Source organism: Haematobia irritans, chromosome 5, assembly GCF_050003625.1.
Source record: "Haematobia irritans isolate KBUSLIRL chromosome 5, ASM5000362v1, whole genome shotgun sequence".
NCBI lineage: Eukaryota > Metazoa > Arthropoda > Insecta > Diptera > Muscidae > Haematobia > Haematobia irritans.
The window spans coordinates 27,618,482-27,642,217 of NC_134401.1; the positions used below are offsets into that span (position 1 = coordinate 27,618,482).

The window sequence follows — 23,736 nt, forward strand, 5'->3', positions numbered from 1 at the left end:
TAATTAACAAACTAAAATTGCTTTTCAACTGAAAACTATATAATTGTACTATATATATAGAAAAATTGTATTTAAAAAAATTATATACTTTTATGAACTATATAAACATTTTGTGAAATAACTTTGATTTGAGTGTCACTCTCATAATTTTGTTGGCCCAGTAAAAAAGACTAATTTAATTGTCAGTGTTTATTACACATAAACAATTTGCCTCAGTTTATTATTCATACCGGCAACAAGGAACTCTTTATGACAATGCTAAAAGAATAAATCACCATTGGTTTTTACAACATTAATTAAGTGTTTACTTAGATTTTGGGTGTGAAGTAAATAAACTAATTTGTTTATGATGTCAGGGAAATAATCAACAATTTACAAAGACGTTTTGGCAGTTGAGAATTGGTTTTATAAGGCGTTTTATTAGTTTGTGATAACAAAAGTTTTGTTAACTAGAACTATTATAGATATAATAAAGCACCAGAACTATATGTGTTTATTAGGGTGGGGTTTATGGCTAAGCTTTTATTGTATTGTTATTTTTATCCTCCATAGTATAGATCTCCGAACTAGGTATGTATATTCGGGTAGCACTACTTCTATTCGTTGGGGCTTTCTTTCATATCCTCGATAGTATAGTGGTTAGTATCCCCGCCTGTCACGCGGGAGACCGGGGTTCAATTCCCCGTCGGGGAGGTTTAATACCATTTTTATTCCCTCCACCATATGATAGAGGTATACTAACTTCATCATTCCGTTTCTAACACATCGCAATATTGCTCTCAGACCCACAAGGTATATCCATCCATCCATCTGTTGGAGCCACGCTAACTTTCGAACGAAACAAGCTATCTCCTTGAAACTTGGCACAAGTAGTTATTATTGATGTAAATAGGATGGTATTGGAAAAATTTCCGGAGCCTCTTAGAGGAGCTAATTTCAACCGATCCGGTTAATATTTGATATGTGATGTTATGGTCTCTAACAACCATGCAAAACTTGGTTCATATCGGTCCATAATGATAAACAACCTCCATATAGACCGATCCCCAGACTTGTCTTGCGGATCCTCTTGAAGAAGCACAATTCATCCGCTCCGGTTGAAATTTAGTACGTGATGTTGGTCTATGGCCTCTAACAACCATGCCAAAATTGGGCAAAATCGGTCCATAATAATATGGAAATATTTGCCAAAACTTTATATCTACAGAAATTTTTGTCACAATTTTATTTCTATAGAACATTTTGTCAAATTTTTTTTTTTATAGAAAATTTTGTCAACATTTTATTTCGATAGAAAATTTTGTCAAAATTTTATTCCTATAGAAAATTTTGTTAAAATTTTATTTCTATAGAAAATTTTGTCAAAATTTTATTTCTATAGATTTTTTTAATCTTATTTCTATAGTTCTATTCTACGTTATTCCTATAGAAAATGTTGTCAAAATTTAATTTCTATACAAAATTTTGTCAAAATTTTATTTCTATAAAAATTTTGTCAACATTTTATTTCCATAGACAATTTTGTCAAAATTTTATTTCCATAGAAAACTTTTTCAAAAATTTTTTTCTATAGAAAATTTTGTTATAACTTTATTTATATAGAAAATTTTGTCAAAATTTTATTTTTGTAGATAAGTTTGTCAAAATTTTCTATATAAAATGTTAAATTTCTATAAAAAATGTTATTCTATAGATAATTTTGTACAAATTTTATTTCTATAGAAAATTTTGTCGAAATTTTATGTCTATAGAAAATTTTGTCAAAATTTTATTACTTTAGAAAATTTTGTCAAAATTTTATTCCTATAGAAAATTTTGTCAAAATTTTATTTCAATAGATTTTTTTAAATCTTATTTCTATAGTTCGATTCGATGTTGTTCCTATAGAAAATTTTGTCAAAATTTTATTCCTATAAAAATTGTTGTCAAAATTGTATTCCTATTGATTTTTTTAAATCTTATTTCTATAGTTCTATTCTATGTTGTTCCTATAGAAAATGTTGTCAAAATTTAATTTCTATACAAAATTTTGTCAAAATTTTATTTCTATAGATTTTTTTTTTAAATCTTATTTCTATAGTTCTATTCTATGTTATTCTATAGGAATGTCAAAATTTAATTTCTATACAAAATTTTGTCAACATTTTATTTTATTTCTATAGAAAATTTTGTCAAAATTTTATTTCCATAGAAAACTTTTTCAAAAATTTATTTCTATAGAAAATTTTGTTATAATTTTATTTCTAAAAAAATTTTGTCAAAATTTTATTTTTGTAGATAAGTTTGTCAAAATTTTATTTCTCTAGAAAATGTTATCAAATTTTCTTTTTCTATAGAACATTTTGTCAAAATTTTACTTCTATAGAAAATTTTGTAAAAATTTTACTTCTATAGCAAATGTTGTCAAAATCTTACTTCTATAGCAAATTTTGTCAAAATTTTATCTCTATAGAAAATTTTGTCAAATTTTTATTTCTATAGAAAATTTTGTCGAAATTTTGTTTCCATGGAAAATGTTGTCAAAATTTTATGTCTATAGAAAATTTTGTCACAATTTTATGTCTATAGAAAATTTTGTCAAAAACTTAATTTATATAGAAAATTGCGTCAAAATGTTATTTCTATAGAGAATTTAATAAAAATTTTATTTCTATAGAAAAATATGTCAACATTTTATTTCGATAGGAAATTTTGTCAAATTTCTATTTGTATAGAAAATTTTGTCGAAATTTTATTTTTATAGAAAATTTTGCCTTAATTTTATTTCCATTTGTTTTGTTTTGTTATTGTTGGTTTTGTTCTTTAAGCATTGTTGTTGTTTTTTTTTTTTTTTTATTTCAGCTTAAAACCATACATTGACTAAACTACAAGAGTAGCTTAACCAACAATATAAAAAATTTTGTCAAAATTTTATTTCTATAGAAAATTATGTCAAAATTTTATTTCTATAGAGAATTTAAACAAAATTTTATTTTTATAGAACAATATGTCAACATTTTATTTCGATAGGAAATTTTGTCAAAATTTTATTTCTATGAAAATGTTATCAAAATTTTGTTTCTGTAGAATATTTTGTCAAAATTTTATTTCTATAGAAAATTTTGTCCAAATTTTATTTCTATTGAAAATTTTGTCAAAATTTTATTTCTTTAGAATATTTTGTCAAAATTTTATTTCTATAGAAAATTTTGTCAAAATTTTATTTCTATAGAAAATTTTGTCAAAATTTTATTTCTATAGAAAATTTTGTCAAAATTTTATTTGCATAGAAAATTTTGTCAACATTTTATTTGCATAGAAAATTTTGTCAACATTTTATTTTTATAGAAAATTTTGTCAACATTTTATTTCTATAGAAAATTTTGTCAAAATTTTATTTGCATAGAAAATTTTGTCAACATTTTATTTGCATAGAAAATTTTGTCAACATTTTATTTTTATAGAAAATTTTGTCAAAATTTTATTTCTATAGAAAATTTTGTCAAAATTTTAGTTACATAAAAAAATTTTTGTCAAAATTTTATTTCTATAGAAAATTTTGTCAACATTTTATTTCTATAGAAAATTTTGTCAAAATTTTATTTCTATAAAATATTTTGTCAAAATTTTATTTCTATAGAATATTTTGTCAAAATTTTATTTCTATAGAAAATTTTGTCAAAATTTTATTTTTATAGAAAATTTTGTCAAAATTTTATTTCTATAGAAAATTTTGTCAAAATTTTATTTCTATAGAAAATTTTGTCAAAATTTTATTTCTAAAGAAAATTTTGTCAAAATTTTATTTCTATAGAAAACTTTGTCAAAATTTTATTTCTATAGAAAATTTTGTCAAAATTTTATTTCTAAAGAAAATTTTGTCAAAATTTTATTTCTATAGAAAAATTTTGTCTAGATTTTATTTCTATAGAAAATTTTGTCAAAATTTTATTTCTATAGAAAATGTTTCAAAATTTTATTTCTATAGAAAATTTTGTTAAAATTTTATTTCTATAGAAAATTTTGTCAAAATTTTATTTCTATAGAATATTTTGTCAAAATTTTATTTCTATAGAAAATTTTGTCAAAATTTTATTTCTATAGAAAATTTTGTAAAAATTTTATTTCTATTGAAAATTTTGTCAAAATTTTATTTCTATAGACAATTTTGTCATAATTTTATTTCTATAGACAATTTTGTCAACATTTTATTTCTATAGAAAATTTTGCCTTAATTTTATTTCTATAGAAAAATTTGTCAAAGTTTTATTTCTTTTTGAAAATTTTATTTCTCTTGAAAAATTTGTCAACATTTTATTTCTATAGAAAATTTTGTCTAAATTTTATTTCTATAGAAAATTTTGTTAAAATTTTATTTCTGTAGAAAATTTTGTCTAAATTTTATTTCTATAGAAAATTTGTGAAGTACCTCTAGTTGGAAAGGAATATTTTGTAAAATCTACCAAAATATCAAGAATCTACCAAACAGTAAAAAATCTACCATTTTTGGTAGAATACTACCAACTGTTGGCGACCGTTACCACAACCCAAGTAATTTGATTGTGTAAATTTAAACATTTTGTTTTCAATTTTTGAAAAATCGATTTTTAGCATCCCAATGTTGACTATAGTTTGGTTGTAATTTTGTCAAAATTTTATTTGTATAGAAAATTTGTGAGGTACCTCTAGTCGGAGAGGAATATTTTGCAAAATCTACCAACATATCAAGAATCTACCAAACAGTAAAAAATCTACCATTACAATTCTACCAACTGTGGCAACCGTTACCACAACCCAATTAATTCGATTGTAGTGTAAATTTGAAAAATTCTTTTCCAAATTTTGAAAAATCGGTTTTTATCACCCAAACGTTGACTTTAGTTTGAGTTGTAAGGCGCTTTATGACATTGTGATAAAATAATTTTGTTTATGCCCATAATATATAGAATAAATTTTTCCGACTTAGGTATGTGTATTAGGGTAGGTCTATTTCTCGAGTCTTTTCAATATCCTCGATAGTATAGTGGTTAGTATCCCCGCCTGTCACGCGGGAGACCGGGGTTCAATTCCCCGTCGGGGAGGTTTAAATCAATTTTTTTAAAGTTAAATTCAACGTATTTAATCACAAGCAGAATCCCCTAATAGCCACAGTAAATTTTTGTTCTATATACAATTGGGTCTTTGGTAAATGTATGCAAATTTTAAAATAATATACGTATTTCTACATTTGCATTTAAATAATTTTATTTCAATTTCTTTTTGTATATGTATTTAATTATTTTTTAGTTTCCTCTCTGTGTTCAAGATTCAAAAACTTTGATTTGTTTGAAAATATACTTACCGGACATTAGCATAGACCTCACATTTTTTTCTTTTGTACTGATTGTACTCATAATGACCTCTTGAGTTGATTCGGTAAACAGAATTTGGGCTATGGAAGTTTTATTTGCCTTTGGACTTTTTTCTTCTGGGCCTTGAATCTAACATATATTTCATTCCTTTTCAATATCCTCGATAGTATAGTGGTTAGTATCCCCGCCTGTCACGCGGGAGACCGGGGTTCAATTCCCCGTCGGGGAGATATTAAAATCGACGTTTTTAAAAGTAACTACAATGGAACATGAAGCTTTGGGAAAATATCACGCTCACGTTTGTAAATTATATTCACGTCATTATTGCACACGTAATTATATGAATGGCGGTCCACCAGCCCCCATACCATTCAATATGTCTACCGACATTATTCTCAGGTTTCACTAGTACCGATTCAGGTTTCACTTGTAAGACAGGAATCAATCTTCATGATTCGGTAGACTTTTCGTGAGTCACTCCAAAGCTTTATGTGTGAGCGATTGTGAGTGATCAAAATTTCTCCGCTTATGAGTGTGTGATTCTTAAAATGCGAATTTTGTGTTCATTTCGCCAATATGGGTATATCGTAATATAAATATCGGGCATGCGTGAAAATTTCCACAGCGAGTGTTCAAGAGTGAAATTTCAAGATTCTAAACACTGTTGTAATCACGTCACCGCCTTCAACAATGTAGTTGATGTGTTGAGGAAACTTTATATCTTTATATATTTTTTTGCTAGACCGGTTTCCCGATTTCATGTTTTGAGATATATTTCTTTCTCTTATTTGCTGGAATTTTGGAATTCTGGGTTCTTTTTCGACCGATAACATGATTTATAACGTTTATAAAAAGATAATTTTTGAGGATTATTATAATTCTTTGTAGTTTTGAAGTCTATAGCTCCCCTAGGGTGGCCTTTGCATCTTATAGATTTCAATATCCTCGATAGTATAGTGGTTAGTATCCCCGCCTGTCACGCGGGAGACCGGGGTTCAATTCCCCGTCGGGGAGGTTTATTAAAACAATTTTTTTTGAGTTCAAATTTATCCATCGAAATATTGGTTTCCGACTTTTCAAAACAAACATATTCTTGATCAGGGCGATATTATAAAACTATCGAATGCTGTTGGACTCTTGTAATCACACAGACGGGTCCTATAGGAAGATGGGATATGTGTCCATCCGACAAAATTCTCAGTCAACACTTTGAAGTTCTATTTCATCTCCATGGCTACCATAAACTCTTTTATGCAGCACCTATGTAGGTTTAATTCTCTGCTCTTTTTGGACCAGATCCATACAGGCAGAAACTTCTTCATATTTGTTATAAATGTGTTAATCACAACGATCTGGAATCAAATATATGTCATTCTTTCGACTTTTGTTTATTTCAATATCCTCGATAGTATAGTGGTTAGTATCCCCGCCTGTCACGCGGGAGACCGGGGTTCAATTCCCCGTCGGGGAGGTATAATTCCATATTTTTGATAGTACATCAGTAATAGTGTGTGTTGGGTTCGTAAGGAGCACTCCAAATCATATCATGCTCATTCTTATTCATTTTGAATTAAAATAAAAGTCATTAAAAATGATCCTTCTCCCCGACGGGGAATTGAACCCCGGTCTCCCGCGTGACAGGCGGGGATACTAACCACTATACTATCGAGGATATTGATATAAACAAAAGTTGCAAGAAATTTATATGATCCAAGATCACTACATTAGGTCAAGGCGGGATTCTGTGACGATCTACTAGCGATGTCCGTCCGTCCGTCTGCTGAAAGCATGTTACTTCTGACCGAAACAAGAAGACAATTTAGCACAAGCGATTTCATGGAGGAATGGTATTACAAATGGGCCATATTAGACTACTTTCAAGTATAGCCCCCACATAAATCGATCCCCAGATTTGACTTCCGAAGCCTCTCGATGCACAAACTTTCACCGATACATAAGATTAGGACTGCTTTTTATATAAGATGTGTTTATATCCGTTACCTAATATAATATCCTGGCATTTTTAACGTATTTATAGATCACATTTTCGCACGAAAATTTTTTATACTGCATATAAAAAAGGTTCGGAAACTATTCACGGTCGTAAAGGGTGATTTTTTAAGAGCTATAGGAAAATTAATAAAAAAACACACACACACACAAAAAGGTTCGGAACCTATTCACGGTCGTAAAGGGTGATTTTTTAAGAGCTATGGGAAAGTTAATAAAAAAAACACACACATACAATTCCGAAAAATGCATGAAATGTTTATTTTAATCGATAGTACGGTCCACATCATTTCATGTTTGAAGACTGCGCCTCAAATGGTCCATCCGCTTAGTCCAAGTTCGCAACATTTCAGCCGGTATCTCAAGAATAAATGCTTTAACGTTGTCGTAAACTAATCTCCAAAATTTAGAGAAAATTTTTTTACCAAACAAACAAATCTTATTTTAAATTTCATCAAAGTTTTATTTGTATACAAAATTTTGTCAAAATGCCATTTTGTAAAACTTTTTTCTATAGAAAATTTTGTCAATATTTTGTTTTTAAAGAAAATTTTGTCAAAATTTTATTTCTATAGAAAATTTTTGCAAAATTTTATTTCTATAAAAATTTTTGTTAAAATTTTGTCCCAATTTTATTTCAATAGGAAATTTTGTCAAAATTTTATTTCTATAGAAAATTTTATCAAAGGTAATTTCTATAGAGAATTTTGTCAAACTTTTTTCAATAGAAAATTTTGTTAAAATTTTATTTGTATAGAAAATTTTAATTCTATAGAAAATTTTGTCAAAATTTTATTTCTTTAGAAAATTTTCTCAAAATTTTATCAAAATATAATTTCAATAGAAATTTTGCTAAACTTTTTTCTATAGAAAATTTTGTCAATTTTTTTTTTCTATAGAAAATTTTGTCAAAATTTTATTTCTATGGAAAAGTTTGTCAAAATTTTATTTCTATAGAAAATTTTGTCAATTTTTTTTTCTATAGAAAATTTTGTTTAAATTTTATTTCTATAGAAAATTTTGTCAAAATTTTATTTCTAGAAAAATTTTTATCAAAATTTTATTTCTAGAAAAATGTTTGTCAATATTTTATTCCAATAGAAAATTTTGTCAAAATGTTATTTTTTAAGAATTTGTTGTCAAAATTTTATTTCTATAGAAAATTTTGTCAAAATTTTATTTCTATAGAAAATTTTGTCCAAATTTTATTTCTATAAAAAATTTGTCAAAATTTTATTTCTATATAAAATTTTATCAAAAATTTTAATTCTATTTAAAATTTTGTCAACATCTTATTTTTATACAAAATTTTGTCCAAATTTAATTTCTATAGAAAAGTTTGTCACAATTTTATTTCCATAGAAAATTTTGTCAAAATTTTATTTTTATAGAAAATTTTGTCAAAATTTTATTTCTATAGAAAATTTTGTCAAAATTTTATTTCTATAGAAAATTTTGTCAAAATTTTATTTCTATAAAAAATTTTTTCAATTTTTTTTCTACAGAAAATTTTGTCAAAATTTTATTTCTATAGAGAATTTTGTCAAAAGTTTATTCTTATAGAAAATTTTGTCAACATTTTGTTTCTATTGAGAATGTTGTCAAAATTTTTTTGCTATAGAAAGTTTGTAACAATTTTATTTCTATAGAAAATTTTGTCAAAATTTTATTTCTATTGAAAATTTTGTCAAAATTTTATTTCTATAGCAAATTTTGTCAAAATTTTATTTCTATAGACATTTTTGCCAAAATTTTATTTCTTTAGAAAATTTTCTCAAAATGTAATTTCTATAGAAATTTTGCTAAACTTTCTTCTATAGAAAATTTTGTCAAAATTTTATTTCTATAGAAAATTTTGTCAAAATTTTATTTCTATAGAAAATTTTGTCAAAATTTTATTTCTATAGACATTTTTGCCAAAATTTTATTTCTATAGAAAATTTTGTCAAAATTTTATTTCTTTAGAAAATTTTCTCAAAATTTAATTTCTATAGAAATTTTGCTAAACTTTCTTCTATAGAAAATTTTGTCAAAATTTTATTTCTATAGAAAATTTTTCAAAATTTTATTTCTATAGAAAATTTTGTCAAAATTTTATTTCTATAGACATTTTTGCCAAAATTTTATTTCTATAGAAAATTTTGTCAAAATTTTATTTCTTTAGAAAATTTTCTCAAAATGTTATTTCTATAGAAATTTTGCTAAACTTTTTTCTATAGAAAATTTTGTCAAGATTTTATTTCTGCAGAAAATTTTGTCAAAATTTTATTTCTATAGAGAATTTTATCAAAATTTTATTTCTACAAAAAATTTTTCCAAAATTTTATTCTTATAGAAAATTTTGTAAAAATTTTATTTCTACAGAAAATTTTGTCAGAATCTTATTTCTATAGAAAATTTTGTCAAAATTTTATTTTTATAGGAAACTTTGCCAAAATTTTATTTCTATAGAAATATTTGCCAAAATTTTATTTCTACAGAAAATTTTGCCAAAATTTTATTTCTTTAGAAAATCTTCTCAAAATTTTATTTCTAGAAAAATTTTTATCAAAGTTCTATTTCTAGAAAATTTTTTGTCAATATTTTATTTCTATAGAAAATTTTGTCAAAATTTTATTTCAAAAAAAAATTTTGTCAAAATTTTATTTCTATAGAAAATTTTGTCAAAATTTTATTTTGTCAAAAATTTTAATTCTATTTAAAATTTTGTCAACATTTTATTTCTATAGAAAATTTGTACAAAATGTTATTTCTATAGAAAATTTTGTCCAAATTTTATTTCTATAGAAAATTTTGTCAAAATTTTATTTCCATAGAAAATTTTGTCAAATCTTTATTTCTATAGAAAATTTTGTCAAGATTTTATTTCTATAGAAAATTTTGTCAAAATTTTATTTCTATAGAAAATTTTGCTAAAGTTTTATTTCTATAGAGAATTTTGTCAAAAGTTTATTCTTATAGAAAATTTTGTCAATTTTTTTTTTCTTTTGAAAATGTTGTCAACATATTTTTGCTATAGAAAATTTTGTCAAAATTTTATTTCTATTGAAAATTTTGTCAAAATTTTATTTCTATAGCAAATTTTTTTAAATTTTATTTCTATAGCAAATTTTGTCAAAATCTTATTTCTATAGAAAATTTTGGCAATATTTTATTTCTATAGAAATTGTTGCCAAAATTTTATTTCTACAGAAAATTTCGCCAAAAATTTATGTCTACAGAAAATTTTGTCAAAATTTTATTTCTACAGAAAATTTTGTCAAAATTTTATTTCTACAAAAAATTTTGTCAAAATTTTATTTCTATAGAAAATTTTTCCAAAATTGTATTTCTATGGAGAATTTTGTCAAAATTTTATTTCTGTAGAAAATTTTGTCAAAATTTTATTTCTATAGAAAATTTTGCCCCCACTAGTTGGTCAATCGACCGGTCCCGAACTTAAAATAAAAATGTTCACCGAAATCGTCTCTCAATAACTTCATTGAAAGATTTTTGTCGTAAAAATATTGTTTTCTGGGCAAAAACTACTTGCTTGCCGCAATTAGATTCTGAGTTTCCGTGAAAATGTAATGATTACCGCAGACATGTTACGTGGTTACGACAAGCATGTAACATTATGCTCTTGATACATGTTTGAGTCATAATATCCTTCTTTTGTGCGCCGAGATTAACTTAGTAATAAGCATAACATACTATTGGTATTTTTCCCATAAGTGCACTCAAAAAAAAGTGAACTCTCTATTTCACTAAAGCCATATTAACTTTATATTAGTTCATAGAATCATTATGTTTGGAAAAAGTTTATTTTAGTCAAATAATTTTTTGCGTATGTTAGTTAAATGAACTAAAAAACGGGAAAAAGTTATACACAAATAAAGCATAAAGATTTCCTAATTTCGTATTTCTTACAAAATAGTTCATTATTTCTTTAAATTTGTAAATTTTACCAAAAATGTGTCCATCATGAACTTCGTATGTCACTAAAGACATTCTTGCAATTTTGAACTCCAAGATTTCTCTTAAAACTACAAAATTTTCTTCAACTACTGAAAAAATTTAGTTATGTCTAATAAATTTTCTTGAATTTGTCGAAAAATATTTACTTATTTTTGCCATATCGGAGTGATGCCAGCGCTTGTAATACCGTTTAGTTAAAATTTTCTAAAAAAGTTCCAAATTTTCTAAAATTAATCGAAAGTTATCTTTCCTGGTGGGTTCACTGTTTTTTCAGTGTGTTCGCCCTCGGACTTTCGCTTTGGTTGTGTTTAAACACTCACACCTATCGGTAACTTTCGCAGCTGAAACACGCTTCGTTCACCAAAAACCACAGTACTAAACATTAGATAATTATCTACAAAACAGACCACATAGCTCTAAATATCTTTAAGACCATTTTCGTATAAAATCAAGAACAATGAATAACCGCTTGACCACATTACCACCATCACCACCACTACCAACCAACCAACTTCAAAAAGCACTTGAATGGAAATTTTGATTACGTTAATTACCGAAAACAAATATGAGCAATTTTTGAATGTGATTTCATTTTATGTAAACACCAAGGGTACTCGTATACAAAACATACATGCAGGTTGGCTAGCTTGTAGGCAGACAGAAAGACAGACGGACAGACAAAGGATCATCGTAGACAACCAACACCAACTCCTACGCATTCGATTCGTTTTGAAATGGTTGAAAATCTCTTTATGCCATAACAAAAGCACACTTGAGTTAACACAACAAAGGTAATATGGATTATGAGAGGGCGTGCGAGAGAAGTAGAGGCCAATGCCAAAAACAACTACAACAGCAAATACCAAAAACATCAAAACAAATTATAAAACAGCAACAGCAATAACAACAACTACCACTACAACACCAATATGCAAATATGCCATCCGCTATAACATCACAAGGATTCACCATCATCCAAAAGGAATACAACACCGACCATACCTTACTGGCCTTCACAAACAGTATCCAGGGAGAGCAAAACTAACTCTGGCATATTGTAAATGTTCAACCGACCACTTGACAGGGTATTATGTTGTTTGTGCTCATCGTCGTATATTTGCGATGTATGTTTGATTCCAATGCTGAATCCTTGCTCTTCAACATTTCGAAATCCTGGACAAGGGAAAACAATCCAATGAAAATGCGAAAATTCGACAATCATGTATTGATGTGCACATTCTCCCTTCAAACAGGAATACAATATCCACACATTCACATGCAATTTGGAATTATGGGCTAGTATACATGTCCAGCAAATGAGAAAAAAAAAACACAAGAACTACACATCGGTCAGGATCATTTGAGGATACATGGAACTGATTATTATACGAGAGAAATGTGATATGTTAAAGAAATCTATTGGGTATAGAAAAAACACAGATGAAGTGATGCAAATATCGATCGATATAGATACTCGAGGAGTTCCTTATACTAATAAAAAATCTGGAAGGAACGAAATCAAAACGGAATGTTCTCGGAAGTATTAAAACAATGGACATTTCGGCCGCTGACCATGGACATTCCAATAGGACTCAGCAGCATCGCACTCAGCCCGCGTCAACAAAGAATGGCTCCTTTCTCTTCGGCTATGAAAAGTCTCGAACTAAGCCGGTCATGGTGCATCACATAGAAAAGTCTATGACATAGGGTGACTACACATTGCCGGCATTTCTGGACATTGAAGGTGCCTTTAATTATACGAAAATTGATAGGGTAGTACTGGCATTAGAGGAGAATGGTGTCGAGAAATTCATTATAAATTGGATCGAGTTGATGTTGTATATAGGGACATAGTGGTAGAGTTGGGGAACTCCACAAGGAGGGCTAGGACCACAAGAGGATTGCCACAGGGAGGTGTTATATAACCCTTGCTGTGGCTATTGATAGTAAACGAAGCAGCAATGGCATCAAGGTGGTGGCATACGCGGATGACATTGTGAATTGGTATGGGGAAAATTCCTGTATACGATTTCGGATGTGCTGAGTGAGTCTTTACAGTATCTTTCGGAGTGGACTCTAGGATGTGTATCAGGGATGAACCCTGGGAAAGCAGAGCTAGTACTTGTCACTAGGAGAAGAAAGGTTATCGGATACGAGGCTCCTGAATTCCAAGGGACGAGGCACCTCTCGAAATCAGCAAGATACTTGGGAGTTCTCTTGGACTCCAACCTGGACGGAATAAAGAATACAGCAAACCGCATAAAGAGGCCTTCCCTTTTTAATTGCCTTTATACCGTGGTTGTAAGACCTCTGGCCACATATAGTTGTCATGTTTGGTGGACAATCGTGAGCCACCAAAATCATATGTCGAAAATAAATAGCATAACTAGAACTGCACTTATTTATATGACATGCGCTATGAGGACCACAGCCACTGCCGCTTTTGAGATACTGATGGGAGTTTGCCCACTCGACCCTATGGCCACTGAGCATGTTTAACATCACAAGTCGACACATATCATACCAAGTGTGTAGGAGTGGGGAGACAGGAGGATAGCCTTCGTAATCCTAAATATTTATACGGACGGATTAACAATGGATGAGGTAACTTGTAGCGGCATTTATTGCTTTATATTTGTCTGGAAAACAAAAAGTGGCTATCGTTAGAGCGTTCCAAATTATACATGTGAATAAATCGTTTGTTTCTGGCACCATTGTTCATTACCGTGATGCTGACAGTATTCGACTTCGCCTAAAAAGTGGACGAAAAAAACTGTAAGAACTGCAGAAATTATCCGAAAGTTGAAGGCCAGATTTGATCTGAATCCAAGCTGAACATATGGCGAGAATGGAAAGGGCTTGAACTAAAGCCATCGAAGTTCCAAAAAGAGCTAAAGCCATCGAAGTTCCAAAAAGAAATTAAAGGAATGAAGAAATTTGCAGTTTGTGAAGAATCAAAATTTACTTGCCAAAGAAGTCAGATGAAAATCTACACCTTCGATTAGCCATCGGAACTTAAGAGCTACCGATGGTGACGCGTGTCATGTGGCCCTTGGTTGCAGATGGGCCTACGCTGCTATTAATTACTGATAGGAAGGAAATGAAGCGGCTGCACTTACCTGATCTTAGTTGGACCAAAACTATCCTGGTCTCCCGCAGTCCAAGGCACAGAAGTGCTGAACATATGGCAAGAATGGAAAGGGTTTGAACTAAAGCTATCGAAGTTCCAAAAAGTGCAATAGCTCATCGACGTTTAAAAGAAAAAATTGGACAGTTTGTGAAGAATCAAAATTTACTTGCCAAAGAGGTCAGATGAAAATCTGCACCTTCGATTAGCCATCGGAACTTAAGCGCTACCGATGGTGACGCGTGTCATGTGGAACACACGTCACGTGGTTGCAGATGGGCCTACGCTGCTATTAATTACTGATAGGAAGGAAATGAAGCGGCTGCACTTACCTGATCTTAGTTGGACCAAAACTATTCTGGTCTGCCGCGGTCAAAGTCACAGAAGTGATGAACATATGGCGAGAATGGAAAGGGCTTGAACTAAAGCCATCGAAGTTCCAAAAAGTGCAAGAGCTCACCGACGTACAAAAGAAAGGAAAGAATAAATTGGTCAGTTTGTGAAGAATCAAAATTTACTTGCCAAAGAGGTCAGATGAAAATCTACACCTTCGATTAGCCATCGGAACTTAAGCGCTACCGATGGTTGTTGGTTTTTGTTGTAACAGTTATTCGTGATCTCATCCATGTTTGCTTTGCGTTTTGGTACATCAGTTTGTGTTCAGATCTAGGAATTCTGCAAAGGCCACAGGGATGTGTCCAGAGTGAACAGGTGGCAAGTCAGGTGTTTAACTGGGCAAGCGAAAAGATGACGCGTGTCATGTGGCCCTTGGTTGCAGGTAGAACACTAGTCAGCTACGCTGCTATTATTTACTGATGGGAAGGAAATGTAGCGGCTGCACTTACCTGATCTTAGTTGGACCAAAACTATTCTGGTCTGCCGCGGGAGGTCTGTTTTCTTCGGTTCTATGGACGGTGGTTGAACTCCGAGAACAGGTTCAACCTTCCCAACGATTCAATTACAGTATCCTCATGAATCCTTTTCAGACCTGTCTGGTATGTTGCCTTATCTAGAGCGGTATTTGGCGCTCTAGGTGAAAATCAACCCTCACATTCCAGCATGGTCCACAAGATGGCGATTTGGATGGCTACTGCAATAACAACCCAGAAGATTCTTGACAATATGTAATTGTGTCTAGGCACAGAGAAGATATTGGTCTCAATTGATATTGTTCTAAGACCAGCGTTCTGATATGTCTGTAGGTTATTGCCTGCATGTAGCTTGTTTGAGGTGTCCACACTGGTGATGCATAGTTTACCACGAACCGGCTAATTGCTGTACAAGTAGTCAACCAGGTTTTCTTTGTCCGCACCACAAGTGCTGCCGGCAAGCGTAGCTTATCACAAATTCCAGTGGCATGGTCAGACGACTTGAAAACGCTGTTGAATGTAAACCCTAGAATCTTGGGGTAGTTTGCAGAGGGAATTATCTTGCCGTCGACTCTAACATTAAACTTCATGCGTACTATTACCGCCCCATGTAGTGAATAATCTTTATACACATTCGGTGGAGGATATCCTGACATTTCTACCAGTGAAATAACTGGCAAGATCAGCTAGGGAGATGTTTAATCGATCGCATATGCCATCAACATTCATCCACATATAATACAATCATACCGCCGTCAAAAGGGCGTGGAATAGAGAAAAATAGAGATTGAACCGTGCCGGAGATATCACCCCACTTGGGGAACTCTGTGTTTCACTCTACGGGGTATAAACTTATTATCCCTAAATTCCACACCCGACTGGCAATCGCACAGATAATCTAGAACACAACATTTGGTTTCTGTCGTTAGGGCCATATTTTCGATGCCGCCGTAATGGTCTATGGTCTCATACCCATTGACCGTGGGGCCAAACTAAATGTCGAACATGATGGGCTAATTTCCTCAAGACAGTATTGAACTCCTGGGCAGGCAAACATTTCGGCCGCAGACCATGGACATTCCAACAGGACTCAGCACAATCGCACTCAACAAGGGTCCACTAAGAACCGCTTATGGAATGATGTTCCTCGGTTCATTTCTACCGATCTCAATCCGTTGGACTTTTGCGCTTGAGGGCATTGTGGAGAGAAAGGTTGGCTCTAAATAATACAAAAGTGGAAGGAAGGAAGGAAGGAAGGAAAGTGTATTAATTGTCAGGAGAGCTGTCATCAAGATCATGCTTAGAGTTGAGCAGAGTTGAGGATAATGAGGCTTTGGAGTACTACCTACATTGACAAGGTATATATATATATTGGTCGATACAACCGACTGGCAATCGCACAGATAATCTAGAACACAACGTTTGGTTTCTGTCATTAGGGCCATATTTTCGATGCCGCCGTAACGGTCTATGGTCGCTCCCCTCTTATACCCATCGACCGTCGGGCCAAAATAAATGTCGAACATGATGGGCTAATTTCCTCAAGACAGTATTGTCTTGAGGAAATTAGCCCTGGTCAGGCAAACATTGCGGCCGCAGACCATGGACATTCCAACAGGACTCAGCACAATCGCACTCAGCAAGTGTCCACTAAGAATCGCTTATGCAATGATGTTCCTCGGTTCATTTCTACCTCACAATGTCCACCAAAATCTCCAGATCTCAATCCGTTGGAATTTTGCGCCTGGGGGCATTGTGGGGAGTAAGGTTGGCGCTAAATAATACAAAAATGGAAGGAAGGAGAGTGGATTATTTGTCAGGAGTGGGGTCATCAAGATCATGCTTAGAGTTGAGCAGAGTTAAGGATAATGAGGCTTTGGAGTACTACCTACATTGACAAGGTATAGGTATTGGTTGATACATACACTGCCCTTTCTTAGAAACAAGGATTGGGATTCGTTAAGGGTCCAAAGTTCCACGAAAACTAACCATCGTAGAGTAATAATTAGCATGCTCCCTTTGCATACTAAGGATCTTGAGTTAAACCAATTTCGACCGAACACCAACAATGTTTGCAGTGGTGGTTTGTCGGAAATCCTGGTGACATTTATAAGTGTTTCAAAACTTCTCTAAATGTTTTCAATGTAATATGAAGTGCTGTTCGGACTCGGCTTGAAAAAGGAGGTCCCTTGTCATTGAGCTAAATATAGATTGAGGACAGACCTCATTGATGGGAGAGAAGTTCATTACAATTACAATTGACTGAATAGTCCAAATGAGCCCAAAATATTGGCCTGTCCCTATTCTTAGCCTAACCTATCTGACTACCCTCGTTGTAATTCCTATATTCTCTATACAATCCTCATTTTGTAGGCCATCTCGATTTGTAGGCAAACATTTAAACGGTTTAAAATATTACGAAAACTTTTATTTGTAAAATAGGAAAATTTTTTTCATAAACATTTAGTTTTTGGCTTGGCAATCCGAACCAAATGCCATTTGCGTTGTATTTCCACTACTAAGCTCTTCATTTCGGTTTCTGTTGTTGGTTATCTATAAAATTTGGTTCATGGCTGGCATTTGCCACCTAGGAAAAACAAAAATACAGCACATCCATGCAACCTTATTCGAATACTGAAAAATGAACAACAGGAAATGACGACATACACTTAAATAAAAATCATACTCCTATCATGAACACATGCATGCCATGCAAATAACTGAAGTGAGCATTTGGCAACGCAGATAGTAGATTGTACCCAACAATCCAATCACCCACATAGGAATGAGCACCATTGTTATGGGCTAAACAGCAGCGGACTATATAAATTGGGAGGCAAAAAAGGACACATTTAAAGGACATTAGGCCTACTTGATTTAGTACTGGATGCAATATTTATGTGAGCCACAGTGTTGTTTTATGCAAGGCATAAAACAATACTGTGGCCGGCAGTGCCAGATTGTTGTTTTTATATAGTGATCCTTCTTCGACTCTCAATATCGATAGATTTGTCCTATAACTTGAAATTAGAAAGGGTTGAGAGTCACAGTTACCCAAGGTGTACTAGTTTCAAATAAACTCTTCGCCGATGTGGTGAGGATAACCTCTTGTAAAAGCAGGGAAGTGACATATTAAGTGTTGCAAGGTCCACTCCTCTCATACACACCATACATACACCATCATCCGTCGCTCCTATTTGGAACGAAGTGCCCTTCATTTTTGGGTTCCGGTCAAGACTCTAAGTGTTCTTTGGACAATCGTTAAACTCGATTTAAATAGATCTCCAGTCTTTTTGTTGTTTGTTTCACCCTTTAAGCATTCTAATCGCTCTTCCGACCGTTGGGCTTTGGGTTCTCAATTTTCACCTCCCATTGTGTCGTAGCTCTTTGTTATTTATATTTATGCTACCTCTCATTACGGCATGTTCAGGCATCCATGCGGTTCGTGATCTCGCGGTAATGTTTATTCTTCCTTCTATTGGCCTCTGGTTATGCCGGATGATCTATGCCCTCGTGTGTTTTCTGAACTATTCCACACATTAAGTTATCGCCCCCAGGCTGTGGTCCCCGAATCGGAGTAAGATCTCGACATCTGGGCCCACCACATATGTTCCAGTTTCGTCTTCTCGTCGATCAGTCGGTATTGCAGTTATTTCCCTCTGCTCTTGGGTCCCATTTTCCCAGAACCGTTCTGATGTCAGAATATCAACATTGACCGCCAATGATCACTTCAGATATATGATCATGGTTTCCTGGGGTAACGACTAGTACTCTCACCGTCTTCCGTACTATACTTTGATGCTTCATCATCATATCGCCAATATCATCTGTATCTCTATGGGTCTAAATCCCAGTATCTTTTACCAAGCTTTGGTTGACATGATCTTGATTAGTCTGGTTATACCAAGATAGCATATCAGAGGGACACAAAATTTTTATTTTGGATATCTTTCCATTATTGTACACCAGACTATTGACGCAATTGTATATCATCATTGATTCAAGACCCATTTTGAGCCGATCACCATAATGCACAGACGTAATCATTCCCCCTGTTTGATGTGGCATTCCCATTAAAATTTTCGAATATCCTTATTCATTCGGATCGAGAATTTCCCTGAGGAACATACCTTCCCAGTCGCACCAAACGCAGATTATGCCTCTTTTTGGATGAAGATCAGTGTTGCTAGCGTCTGAGTTTGATCCACTGCAAAATTCTTATGTTGAACTTTCTTTCCATCGTTGTTCACCAGACCATTGAAGCGGTTGAATGTCATCTCTGGATTCAGGACCCATTTCGAGCCAATCGCCATTTCATTCCCACGGTTCAGCCAGGTAATGTTAGCGCCTTGTTGACAATGCCGTTCCGTTCGAGTATTTCCCAGTGCTCCATGCCTTCTCAGTCCAACCAAACGCAGATCATGCCCATTTTTGGATGAAGATCAGTGTTGCTAGTAGTTTTCCTACGTTTGTCCTCACGTGAAGCATCCATGCTCCGAGTTTTTCAGTAAAACCAATTGCTTGACAGTGGCGAGATTTTCTCATTGCACTTTTTTATTCTTTCGGCCAATTTACGAGTTATTTGGGGTCCGTATTCCTTCAAGAATACCTAGGTGAACTTTGCAGTTCAAACTCGTCCGATTCAAGCATTTTTCAGTGTACAACCCCCTCGATGAAAAGCAAAGAAAATCAGATGTCGAAATGAAGATATTCCTAGCACACATTCAATTCCTGAGAAATGGAACGATCCACAGCCTAAGCATATGGGCTATCTGGTCTGAAATATCGGACTGCCACTATACCTAGAATAGGGGGCGGTTTGTGAAATGACGGATGCCACAGCAATCCATGTCCTGGGAGAATGAGATCCCAAAACGGATACCAGAATAAATAACCACTACACAGATGCATGAGAGGACAGAACTGGGCTATATGTGGAGGATCCAAAAATCGAGGACCTATTCCGATTTTCGGACCACAGCAGAATCCTGCAGACAGAAGTTTGGGCCATAACGGTATGTTTTAAATTGCTCGGATTGTCAGAGGGCATGGGATGAAACGAAAAGGCAAATTAACTGACAATAAGAGCTAGTACACATAGGAAAGTGAACTTAGGGGCAACGCGGGAAAAATTGGATGAATGGACGCGTGGGCCACATAAAGCGATGTGGACCAATGCAACGGTCGAAGGTCAAGAAAAAATACTATGGGATGCCCTAGATAAGAAAATTATTGAAGAACTACTCAAAGAGAATTGAACGATAGTCACAAGGACCGTGGAAATAATGACTGTTCACTTTGAATTGGGAGTACATCTGTGCCGAAGAGGATGGTGTATGCAGGGCGTATTTTGAGACGATGAGACCCTGGTATATTACCTTTGTCATTGCTTGCCTTTATTAGGCATAGAGTACACCATATCGGTGAAGATGTGAATCAAGACCTGGCCCAGCTTTTAAACAGGGATTGGAAAACAATGTGAGAATTCGTTAGAGACACAGCGTTCCCCGAATAAAAGAAGTGTACAATGGAAAGGAGGAGTAAGAGTGCAAATACTGGCTTAGGTGTATGTCAGGACCTGACCCAGCTTTTAAACAGGGATTGGAAAACAATTTGAGAATTCCGTAGAGACACAGCGTTCCCCGAATAAAAGAAGGGTACAATGGAAAGGAGAAGTAAAAGTTCAAATACTGGCTTAGGTGTATGTCAAACGATCTGAGACGAGCAACCTAAATCTTCTTTTCAACCTATCCTAACCTATCCAAATTTCGTTTTAAATTCCGTTTTTGATCATGTTTGTTTGGGTAAAAAGTACGGGACACTATGTAGTCCATCTCCTTTTGAAGAAGTGATGCGAATGTCCTGTTGACTCTATGCAACTTTAACGGAGCCATTATAAAAAGGCCCCGTTTTCTGGGATATTCCATTGAAATTCAATGCATCCGTAGCCATGTTTTTAAAAAAATATAAAATGTTCATTTAAAATACATATATTTTCCACTCATATCCTTACAGATGGGAGCAATAAGGATATAAATTTGATATTCCCACCTACTATAGGAGTTCGTTCGATTGTTTGTTGTGCTCTTTCGCATGGAAAAGTTAAAATTTCTGGATGTTGATGACTGTGTGAATATCATCTTCTGGCCGTGACCGTGGCAACCAAGCCCAGCATCACCATCATCATCATCAGCAGCAGCAGCATTGGGCAGACCTCACTCACCAGGCCAGTTTCAGTCAGCACCATTGTTATAGCAGTAGTTGTAATAGTGGTATACGTACACGTTGCCAACACAGTTATATTCGGGGTAAAAATTTACATAAAAATCGCATTACACTTAACATCCACTTTGCTTAACGAAGCACACAAAGTTGTTTTTCCTATGAATCTCTTACACTCTCCCTCCCTATTAGACTCGTCTTTTGTAACCGAATCCTCGAATAGTCTCTGGCGTCCGTCCATTCATCTGTAGGTCTGTCTGTCTGTCTGTCCTTCCCTTGGTTGATTCATTTATTCATTCATCTCCTGCGCTCATCAGACAATTCCATGTGCATTCAGTCACTAACAGCGTAAGGATACCGAGAGGATCCTTTTGTGTGATGGATGCATTCATTTACAAAATGCTTGGCTGCTCTTGTGATATAAATTGAAGTTTGTTTGTGTCTATCGCTTCCCATATTGTGAACGAACTGCTGCTCTGCTCTGCTCTATACTGTCCGACATATTGGCATCAGACGTCCTCTTAATTGTATGTCGCCCTTCGAACAGACCAAACGGTCTGTTGGACTTTCACATGTTAATGGCATTTATTTCGGACCCACAATGTGTTGATTTTTCTGTTTGCCATTTTGATTCGTTTTCCTCCATTAAGCGGATTAATTTGCCGTATGCCTTCTAGCATGTGTAATTAAAGTTTGGTAAAAGTTAAAAGCAATGTAGACATTTGAGGCACCAACTTTCATGAGATTGAGTATCAATTTCCTCAAAATTATTATAAAATATTAGGAAAAGGACCCTAAGTTATATACTTTAATATGAATGTTCAAATCGGTCTATATCCCATCATCGAAATTGTGGAGTCTCAATTGTCCTTCCGCCATGGGCCATGAGCTATCCTAATGGTATTTTATATCCTAAATCCCTCTATAAAGCAGTTCTTAATTTCACCATCTTATGGACATTTCTTTTTTTGAGCCGATATAGATTTTAAAAGGCCCTGGGACGGAAACAATATTAGTAAAAACAAGTAAGTATAGTCTAAAGTCGGGCGGGGCCGACTATATTATATTCTTCACCACTATGTAGACCAACATTTTCGATATCATCTCAACTCCTTCAAATTTGTTGGGAGCTATATAAAAGTTTTTATTCCAATATACAAATATTTAAATCAGAACCGATTTGGAGAATTTTTTATATTCCTACAAAATCTCTAGGCTTAAAATTTAAATCGGCTAACACTGTAAAACAAAACATAATTAAGAACAAAAAAAAAAAAAAACAAGAATATACGGCCGTAAGTTCGGCCAGGCCGAATATTATGTACCCTCGTAGAAACTTCTACTAAAGACTGTCGTCCACAATCGAATTACTTGGGTTGAGGTAATACTTGCCGAAAACTTCTTAACATCGTCTTCTAAAATGTAAGTTAGTCCATACGGTGTATATATTAAACAAAACAAGTACATACGGCCGTAAGTTCGGCGAGGCCGAATCTTATGTACCCTCCACCATGGATTGCGTAGAAACTTCTACGAAAGACTGTCATCCACAATCGAATTAATTGGGTTGTGGTATCTTAACTTCTTAACATCGTTTTCTAAATTGTGAGTTAGTCCATACGTGGTATATATTAGACAAAAAAGGTATGTGTAGGTAAGTCTACAAATAATTACAAATGGATATGGACTTTTGCACGGTACGTAGAGAGCCAGAATTGAAATATGGGGGTCGCTTATATGGGGGCTATATACAATTATGAACTTGATATGGACCAATTTTTGTGTAATTGGGGATCGATTTATCTGAGGGCTATATATAATTATAGACCGTTATGGATCTAGTTAGGCATGGTTCTTAACGGCCATATGTTAGCACAATGTACCAAATTTCAACTGACTCGGATGAAATTTGCTCCTCCAAGAGGCTCCAAAACCAAATATCGGGATCGGTTTATATGGGGGTTATATATAATTATGGACTGATATGAACCAATTCCTGCATGGTTGTTGGATACCATATGCTAACATCACTTACCAAATTTCAACCGAATCGGATGAATTTTGCTCTTCCAAGGGGCTCCGGGGTCAAATCTGGGGATCGGTTTATATGGGGGCTATATATAATTATGGACCGATTTCGACCAATTTTTGCATTGGGGTTTGAGGCCATATATTAACACCACGTACCAAATATCAACTGAATCAGATGAATTTTGGCCTT

At 33.1% G+C, this 23,736-nt stretch overlaps 6 non-coding genes across 6 annotated transcripts; 5 read left to right on the forward strand and 1 right to left on the reverse strand.

The window, feature by feature from the left end:
• Window positions 1-621: 621 nt before the first annotated feature.
• On the forward strand, window positions 622-693 carry TRNAD-GUC (transfer RNA aspartic acid (anticodon GUC)). Its single transcript has one exon. It is a non-coding gene; the product is annotated as a tRNA-Asp (tRNA).
• Window positions 694-4,988: 4,295 nt separating this feature from the next.
• On the forward strand, window positions 4,989-5,060 carry TRNAD-GUC (transfer RNA aspartic acid (anticodon GUC)). The gene has a single exon. It is a non-coding gene; the product is annotated as a tRNA-Asp (tRNA).
• Window positions 5,061-5,487: 427 nt separating this feature from the next.
• TRNAD-GUC (transfer RNA aspartic acid (anticodon GUC)) lies at window positions 5,488-5,559 on the forward strand. Its single transcript has one exon. It is a non-coding gene; the product is annotated as a tRNA-Asp (tRNA).
• A 713-nt stretch (window positions 5,560-6,272) lies between these two features.
• TRNAD-GUC (transfer RNA aspartic acid (anticodon GUC)) lies at window positions 6,273-6,344 on the forward strand. Its single transcript has one exon. It is a non-coding gene; the product is annotated as a tRNA-Asp (tRNA).
• A 385-nt stretch (window positions 6,345-6,729) lies between these two features.
• Window positions 6,730-6,801, forward strand: TRNAD-GUC (transfer RNA aspartic acid (anticodon GUC)). The gene has a single exon. It is a non-coding gene; the product is annotated as a tRNA-Asp (tRNA).
• Window positions 6,802-6,930: 129 nt separating this feature from the next.
• On the reverse strand, window positions 6,931-7,002 carry TRNAD-GUC (transfer RNA aspartic acid (anticodon GUC)). The gene has a single exon. It is a non-coding gene; the product is annotated as a tRNA-Asp (tRNA).
• Between the last annotated feature and the right edge of the window lie 16,734 nt (window positions 7,003-23,736).